This window comes from Molothrus ater, chromosome 4, assembly GCF_012460135.2.
Source record: "Molothrus ater isolate BHLD 08-10-18 breed brown headed cowbird chromosome 4, BPBGC_Mater_1.1, whole genome shotgun sequence".
In the NCBI taxonomy this organism is placed as follows: domain Eukaryota; kingdom Metazoa; phylum Chordata; class Aves; order Passeriformes; family Icteridae; genus Molothrus; species Molothrus ater.
In genome coordinates this window covers 33,225,317-33,235,198 of record NC_050481.2, presented here as the reverse complement: position 1 = coordinate 33,235,198, position 9,882 = coordinate 33,225,317, and positions in this window count along the sequence as shown.

Below are 9,882 nucleotides of genomic sequence, written 5' to 3'. Positions count from 1 at the left end.
CAGAGCCATCACTCTCCCCACATAGCCAAAGGAGCAACGAGGCAAATGGTCCCCAAACCTCCAACCTCACCTTGTTTACAGGGAGATCCCCCAGGTCTGAGCAAAAAAGAGGAACAACAGGCCCCTCCACGGGGATGCTCATATGGGATTGAACCCTGTGCCCAGAGCACCTCTCTTCTTCTGCCCGTCGCCACTGTTTCTAATCCACCCTTCTTCCCTCACTCTCTTCCCGCACTCTTCCCAGTCATTCTTGCTTCTTTTTGCTTCTCCACAGCTTGTGCCTTTCCTCCTTGCTTCCTGTACTTCCTTCCTTGGCAGTGGCTCTTGCTGCTGAGGCAAGAGATCCAGCACAGGTTAGCAGTCTTGTAACTTGGCTGAGACTCTAGACATAGGTTTTAGGGCATGAAAGGGGAAGCCCTGTAAACAGGGACAGGCACCTCTGTGCAGAACTTTGCTCTCAGCGTGTTTTACCATGTAATTCTTTTCCCCACTCAAGGATTGTAAGTTGTTTTGTTTTTTTTTTTCATGGTTCCATTAATATATAGATTATTTAGTTATCACATACATTATATGTCTTATTCCAACAACCTTTCCTGTTTAAAATATTGTTTAAAAATGTAAAAATCCATGTCCCAAGGACTGTGTGACTGTCATTGACTTTTCTTTTTATAACCTGGTCCAAACCTGCATTCATTACTCTCCATTGACTTGTATGGCAGCTTTTCATGTAGAGCAAAAATAATTCCTAAAGCAAAGAGGGTTTTCAAATATTTCCTGCTAAAATAGTAAATTTTTGCTTCTACTTCAGGATATTGTTGCACAAGATTGTTTCCTCACTTACTATTGTATGGAAAGACTCACTCCACTCTCTAGCTCATTCTTATCTCAGCTTTTCCCACCTAATCTCTAACTCATTCTCACTCGTACCTTTCTCTGGTCCTCTTGTAGTGAGTCAGTCTGCTTTCCCTATGGAACCCCTGAGGATGAAATGAGTCTTTTGAAGGCCCTTTCAGTTGTTTTTCTTTTCAGAACACTTACAATTTCCCAGTAAATTCTCACTCTCCTTGGCCACCACAGTAGCCATTTGGGGAACTCAGCTACATCTCAGGCCTTAGTCTACTTTTTTTTTCCTTTTTTTTTTTTTTTTTTTAGCTAGTTTACTGGTTCCCAAATCAGATTTCTTTCTTGCTGGGTGCTACTGTATATGTAAGCTCAGGTAATTCAATGCTTTTCCACAAAATCAAAGCTAGTTTCCCTTAGTCTTCCCCTCCTCAAGTCTACTGCTGTTTAGCAACTCTGTCGTTTTCCACCAAAACACACTGTTACTACTTCTGAAGTACTTGTACCCACCTAACTGAAATGCCCATATGAGGGTAAACCTCTTTTTGCTTCTGAAATCTTCAGAAGTTCATATCTGGGATACCTCAGCATTTCCAAATAGAACATTCTGTTGTCCCTCAGATGAACTTTGATGCATCCAATCTGAGACTTCATAACCTCTCCCATGAATTAGCTCCTGTTTTACTAACCAAAACTATTTATTCTTCTTTCTGAGTCATATTATCACTTCTAACCAAATCCTATACTGTTTCTTCAGGTATTTGTGGATGCTTAGCACACTCCTAAATTTCACTATCTTGAGGTATTTCAGTATTTCCTACCTGTGTTCTCTTAAAATATCTGGGTGCCCTCTACCCTCAAGAACCTCCAGTGTTCCCTCTGAGATACCTGTTTTTCTCCTAAAAAATGGTCTGTAACCTTGATGTACCTCAGTGTTTCATCCCAAAAATCTCCACCACCCAGTTCGTTTTGTGCTGGGTTGCGTCGGGTCCCCTCCATGCACCGCTCCTTCTGCAGGAAACTTGCGACAAACCTCACTCAAAGCTTTCATCACCACTGCTTGCCTTTCCCACCTAAATTATTCCCTGGAGTCTCACACCTCTCTCCCAGGCCCTCTTAAGGGCCTCAGTGTTTCCCATAGAACAGCCCCCGCTCTCCCCAGAGACAGTGCAGCCCATCCCACCCACCTGAAGAATCGCAGTGCTCACAAGGTATCTGAGCGCTCTCTGCCTCTGAGGTGACTCAGCATTTTGTCCTACAATCCAGCACATTTTACCCAAATACCTCCTTTGTTCCTCTTGGAAAACTCACACAAAAGGGTCTTGTGGACTTACTGAATTTTGAATGCTAGAATATTAAGCAATTCTGCCTGTGGCACTGCAAAATGAATGCCTGTCGAGGTACCTACACACACCCTGCCCTGTTGTAGACTTCAGAGGCATATTGGAACATCTGTATAAAATACAGCCAAGAGTCTACATTGGCCTGTAAGATTAACTCTAAAACTTGTCTGCATCCTCTGTAAAAAAGCCTCAGGATGGTTGTTCCAAATTGCCAGCTCGCCCACAGAGGGGTCATGGCTAACCTGAAGTCAATTACACGTGGAGAACTGTAACATATTCTGAGAAGTGCTGGAGGAAAATGTTCCACTGAAGAAACTTTATCCATAAATCACTCTGCAGGAAAATAGGCCTGTAGATTTGCAAAAACCCAGAACAAAAACCCCATCTTCTATTATGAAATAGCAAACTGCTTGTTATGATCTGATTATTATGATTGTTAGAGAGATGGCTTCACCAGAATTAAGGTGCAAATTACTCCGTATGCCAAAGTCAACAGTAAATGTGACGTAGAGACATAGAAACAAATAGAAAAGAGAGAGGGGTGGAGATAAAGAGAGTGAGAGTCATCATCCCTGTGGATGCAGTGATGTCCTATCAGTCCTCTTCTTCTGGTACTCTTGGTGGGGTGGGGTGTCCCTCAAACAAACCATAGAGTTCAATGGATTAATATAGGCTCAGGTATATGTGGGAACCCTGTGGAGGGAATTTTACACTGTCTTTTGCAACAGACTCTGGATCTGTTGCAACAGTTGGGGATCACGTGCAGTCCTCTTCTGGAAGGCCTCAGAAACGAGTCTGAGGGGAACTTGGGGGTGTGTGGAGGGATAGAATGTAAGAGAATAGTGCAGAAGGCACTCTGACCCCTGAGGAGTTGCAGCTGTACCAATCACCAAAGATTAGGAACAGGCCTGCCCTTAATAGGCCACAGCTGTGTCCAATAAGAAGATGAGTGCTACAAAAGAGTGGGTTAGCTGGTGGAGAAGAGAGCTGGAGTTTGTTGGTTGTGCTGTGAAGAAGAAGGAGTCAGTGCTGTGAGGAGCTCCACACGAGAAATCAATGAGAAGGTATGGGAGCTTTGCAATAAGATGACAACGGTCTTGATAGTTTATGACCCTGAGGGGAACTTGGGGGGTGTTTGATAGTTTATGACCCTTTGTAAGACATGAAAGCTGTCTCTTATGTGACTGTCCTCTGTAGGTGCCCCCCTCCAGAGGCAGGGGAGTTTTACAGCTGAGCCAGCTGAGTTTGTTGTGTAAGGGAGGATTCTTGCCAGGGCTCTGCTCCTTACCTGGCCTGTAGCCTCCAGTGATGGGTGTTCACCCCCTCTGTCTTATGCAAACCAGAGGTTTCACCACCACACACCCAAAACCTCTCCTCCTCTTTTGGGGAGAAGAGCGTGCAAACCTAGCCTCAGCAAATATGAGTCTCTGGGCTATGGTCAGCCCCAGCTGGACTCAGCCAGAGATGATTTTCAGCACAGCTGCAAGGTTTGGCTTTCCTTGTGGCTATTCTCTTCTCCCCCGGCTTTATATACTCCTCCTTAGAACTGAGATAATTGGACAATATCTTATCTCAAGTTCTGGTATCAGGAAGCATATTCTGGGGGAGGGAGGTGGCTTTGGTGGTCACAGAAGAGCAGTTCTTTCTTTGCACAGTTTCCTGCAGTGGGCAAAGCCCTTCCGTGATTTTAACAATGTTTGAGCCATTAACCATTTCAGTCTTTCACACTCCTGAAAGATAAGAGAGATATGGGGTTAAGCAAGTGCCTCTGATCATATCAACACTTCTGATGGCAAATAGATAAAAAATCTTATTTATGGAGGTCAAGAAGCTGATTGCATTCTTTGAGGGCTCAGAATGTAAAATATTAGAAGTAGATATTAATGTTCTTGGTCTAACCCATTTTCTGTGGCATTGAGGAATATTGAATTTACACAGAAAGAAAAAAAGTTGAGTTTTCTTACTGTAACAATAGAAAATACTGGTACGGATGTCAGTGAATGTAACATTTTACCGATCTGTTTTTGTGGAAATTCCTCGTATTTATGTTTAGCCTAAGTATGAGTTTTCTGTTGGAAACCAGATCAACCATTAGGAACAATGAATCCCCCCATTCCATTGTAGAACGTTTAGAAGGATTTGGATCTCCTGTTCATATAAGTGGTCAGGAGACAACTGAATTTCCAGTCCACCACTGATTGAAAACTCCATGCTGGGCTGTGAGCAGGCTAAGAATTGCTTGCTAACTTCCTTGTTACTTGCTAATTCCTTATTACTTGGCCTTTTATTTTCAGCTGCATGCCAGTGAATATGTGACTGAAGTATATCTTTTGATTTGATGGACGCTGAGAAGATTTCTCAGCAAGCTTTTTGTATCTCTTAAGCAGGAAGCAAAGTATTAGAAAAATCTGAAAAGTGTATTAATAGATAAATCTTCAAAAGGTGAATAGCTAGTAAAAATTTATCTAGGATGCATTTAAACTAAATGGAGATCACAAAATTAAGCACTTTATCTGTGAAAATACTTTAATGAGAACAAATAACTGTAATTGGTGGAATTGTCTTCTGAACATGCTTCAGATAGGACTGTACCATCTGGAGTTACCAGCAATTTGATGAAATGCCAAATTTCTAGTTTTGAATTTGCTGTTACTACTGTAATCTATTTGATATATTCTTTATTTCAGATTCATGACTAACATCACAATGTGCTTTTTGCAGAACAAAAACTGCCTAACAAAACCACCTAGCTATTTCTATTTTTGGTATTCCTATCTTATAATTATGAAGCATCTAGGAATATCAAGCAGAGAAGTCGCTGCATTATCTAAACAAGCTCTTTTGCAACATGGTATTTTTGTTAATATTGTTAATGATCCTGGCTGGCATCACAAATGATACCAGCTCTGAGAAATATGGTTTATTAAATACATAATTCAAATATACAAAGACAAATCACAGAGTAATTTTACTATGCTGTGTAACAACAGGTGACAAAGAAGGAATTGAGTGAAGATTACATGAATGTAAAAATGAAGTAGTAAAGCAAAGAAAAGGCATGTTTCTGGTTTAGAAATTGTCCTTCCAAGCACCTTTGTGTTTGAGTTTCTTGTTTATGTATAAGCTGCTAGGAGTAAAATAAAAATATATAATATATATGACATATAGAAATAGATTTTATTTAGATAAAAAAGAGATAAGCACTCAAATAGTCTAGTTGCAAAATTGCTGCTTTTTCTTCTCTGTTCAAATTTACTCAGTCTTGGGAGTAGCTTTGATTTTTAAAAATTGTCACTACTATGGCTATGTGGGCCACTAACAAATATTCTACTACTGGATCATTATCTCCCTAAATACTCTAATATTTCTCCATTCTGCTGTTGTATATTATTTTTTCCCAAATAATTTTTTAGGTAGCTTAGTTTGTCAACAAACTGGGGTTTCGTGTGTCATTGTGACATACATCATAATGTCATAGTCTAAATTGCCTTCTCTTTCACAATTACTGCTTCTCTTTCTGCCTTTACCAGTAGCAAGACTTTCCCCTTGTTACCATGGGCACTGTCTTGTTCTGCTGTTTGATGTTCTAGCATCCCAAGTCCAGTGGTTTTTTCTATGGAAGTAATTGCCCTTTCCTGCTTTCCTTTATCTCAATCATTTTAGGCAGAAGATACAAGGAAGCAAGTGAGGAAATGGCTTCACTTATAAACTTCACATTCTGAATTTTCTCTTCCTTTTTAAATGCAACTGAATTTCCTTCCTCTACTCTGACACTGAGCAAAGAGGATAGTTACCTAAGAAGGCTAAAGATCAGGGGCACACAGCTGCCTTTCCTTTGTGTATGTCTATATATTTGGTGTATTCAGCTTTGTGAGAATAAGGAGCTAAATCTCTCACAATAAAGAGGCAGATCCAGATGACTGGAAAACAACTGAGCACCTGTAGAATGTGTTTTCCTTATTGATATTATATTTATGACTATATGTCATGCATATAATATGGTATATTTTTAATCTATACATATGATATATAGGTGATATTAATATTAATTGAGCTATCCAGTAGACAAATCCAGTCTTCTCTTCTACCAGAAACAGCCATGATGGTTGAAAGTTCTAGAGCATCACTTTCTGGCCACAGGCTGAAGAAAGTCTTTCTCCCTGATGCAATTCAACTCTTATTATTTACCAAGGAGTTAATCACAGGGTTTGAAATAATACATCCTGTCTCTCTAATGTTTTGCTTATGTTTTCTTCCTCTACTCCAACTTCTTTTTTTCTTATAACAGTCTGGTTTGGGATCACCTTTTTCCTCACTTCTTTTTTCTTCTTGCCCCCAAAGAAAACAAGGCAAAGTGGTCTAGTTCCTAACATCTGTCTAAGGATGATCTTGGATAGCAGCAGCACACATTGGTTTGCAGTGAACACATCACTTTTGAGTGGGAGGGACTGAATGTCTAGTGAAGTTTTGCTTCCTTTTCCACACTCTCCCAGAATTACTATTTCTGATGGAAGTATGCCGGTTCATATGGTTCATTACCTTATTATCCATAAAATAAGGTAATGACAGTACTGACATCCATGTGGAAGACAGAGTCTTAAAACCTCTACATTCTCAACAGCAGCTTGATAGAAAACAGAATCTGAAATAAAAATTGATGGCCTAACCTTCCAGCTTTAGACTCATTGCATAGTGGATGAGGATAAATCTGTTCAGTTGCAACTTTTGCAGCACATGACCTTTTTTCTTAGTTTAATCAATAAAGCAACCAATACTACAGTTTACTCAGAATTCATTTTTAAAAAGAAAATCAATTTTTCTATGCCATATCTCCAAAATTCAGAAAGCTTACCTCAGATACCAACTAACAAGTGGAATTTTGAGATAATTTAATCTAAGCAATCATAATAAAAAACTCTTATTAAAGGACATACAATAATTCCTGAAATAAACTTAAATGCAATCTGAATGTACAGGATGAGCTTGTAGCACACTTTTTTTTGGTGATAATCATCCACTAATTATCTTCATTAAAAATGCAACGGAATGCAAATGCTATATACCTTTTTTCAATAAAAATATTTAGTGTTTTAAGTGCCATACTGTCATTGAAATTAGCCTTTTGACTAGAAAAAGTAAAGCATTTCTTAAAAGGATTAAATTAATTTCTTAAAAGGATTTTTTATTGTTGGATTTTATATTGTTGGATATTTATTCCTGTAGGTCTCTTGGGAAAATTCTGCACATAAAAAAGAGTAAATACAGCATGCAGCCACATGTAGTACATCTGTCTCTTGGGCAATGTCAAGACAATTGTGTACATACTAATAAGCTAATTGAGAAGTCTCTAAGTGTGTGCAACACCTCAGAGCATCCCTTCTGTATGTCACTTAGTGAACCCAGGCAATTCACTAAGAGAGTTCCTGTGCCCTAGCCAATGCCTCATGAGTCCTGTGTGTTAGGATGTCTCAGGAGAATCAGGAACTACTGCTCTGAGAGAACACAAAACCATCTCTGTTTAGACAAAAGATGCATATCCTGTCTGCAACAAAAGATGACAATGCTGATCTGAAAGAAAAGTGTAATTAACAAAGCTAGCATAGGTGCTCCTAGTCTGCAGCAATCTGTTGGCTAGGAATTTTCTGCAGGCAGCAATGTTATCTTTATAATTATTAAAGGCTTTGGGTATCCAAAACATTCTGTGGGTAGAAGTGCCATAGCTCAGTCTTCTATGCTGTGTGAAGGAATATCTTTCTCTTTTTTTCATTTTGACCTGCCACTTGAAGGTTTTAGTGTTTTAATGTTTTAAGCCTCTTGTCATTGCCAAGTGTTGTTCTTATTCATATTCCTCCTAAATCTCTGTGACAGTACATCTGGATTGTCTTTTTGCAGACTGAGGAAGGCTGTCTATTAGTACAGAATCTTCCCTACATTTCTTCCAGTTCTGCTGTATCAGTTCTGACATAAGGAATGCATACGGTATTCAAGATACAGAAGCATAGTAAATTTATTCTGCAGCACAATATTTTTATGTTCTCTATTTTTTTTCTCCTTTTCTTTCTCCTTCTGTCTTTGTCTTTTTTCCCTTTTTTTTTTTTTTTTGGATTAGTACAGAGCAGCCAGCTACTGGTTTCATAAACCTATTATAATCATAAGGTGTTTTTCAAAATTTGTAGTAAACACCTAAGGATCTATTTTAGTATCTGTAAAGCTAGAACTGTTTTGTCTCACATGTTTGATTTTATAGATTTTGTTTCTGACATTTTCCTGCCTTCTATCACCCAAGCACTCAATCTTTGTGTTCATCCACAATTATTCAATCACCCATATGTTTCCTACTGTTATTTTTGTAAAGGTTAGCACATTTTGCCGCCTCATTTCTTTCCAGACTTCTTGTGACAATAGATAAAACAAAGTTTTCATATGAAGTTTGTCCATGTCCATATATGTCCATCCTCATTTGAGCAAAGAAGTATTATAGGCAGATTAAGTATGTTAGCTCTTTTACATATTCCAAATTAATTTAAAAAATAAATCTGCAAATAGACCAGAGATCTGAATTCAGAAGCTCCCATAGAGTTTATGGACTCATGGTTCAGGATGAAAATAATAATAACAATATGGATTACTTTTACCAGCTAAATAAGTGGGGACTGAATACTGGCACTGCTGATCCCATTTGCACAGTACCTCTCCTGTTGCCTGGTCAGAACTGAGGTAATTTCTGTAACAAATGGCCACTCAGTGGACAGGGAGAAAGGTTTTGATCATTTCATAAGGTCTGTTTTACTTTCTGAGGCACTGTAGTAGCATTGCTTTTCATCTTATTGTACAGTTCATCAAACAAAAAGAAATATTTTTCCATTTTGTGATGTGGACTTTTTTCTAGTCCTTCTGGACCAACCATGATTCACATGATTGTCTGAGATTGCAGGAGAACACAGTTGTGTTCCTTGGTTCTCAAAGAGCCTATCAACAACAATAAATTGCTACAAAAGAGAAGGATTAAGTGAAAGGAAAGGAAAAAGGAAAGGATACATGGCATAAGAGAAGCCCTGGGACAGATGGAGGGGCAGCACAAAACACTACTTCCCTGAATGGGAACTGGAATGTAGGAGGAAAGTCAGAGGCAAAGAATTTAGGACAGCCCTGTGCAATATATATTCATTTTAGTTTATCTTACCACTTTAGATCATTTCAGCATTTTGGGTACAACTTATGTATGCGATGTGAATGTTCTTGCTTTTTCTGATGACTGCTTTCAGAATAATCACTGAGTAAGTGATTTCAACTGTGTTTATGCTTTATTGGTGATGTTATGAGAAGATGTCATCTACAAGATTTTCCAGCTCACAGGCACTGTAATTTCTCCCAAGAATAAGATCATATTTCATCAGACAGGTTTTCAGAATTACCGTTTTCTACAGACACAGTTTTATTTTTGAGGTTTGGAACTGACTTGCAGATCTCACAAGGGACAGTGTGACGCACATCTTACCTATCAGTGAGGAATCAGTAACAGGAGTGGAGCACCAAGGCAATGTGCTTTCAGTAGCCATTTTTAATAGGCAGGCATGCTTGCATTTCCTGAAATATTTTTAGTTTTTGTAAGTTTCAGGTGTTGGAAACTTTTTTGTTGATTTGATTTTTTAAGAGTACAGAGAATTACAATTAATCCAAAAGCTTAATTGATTCCCTG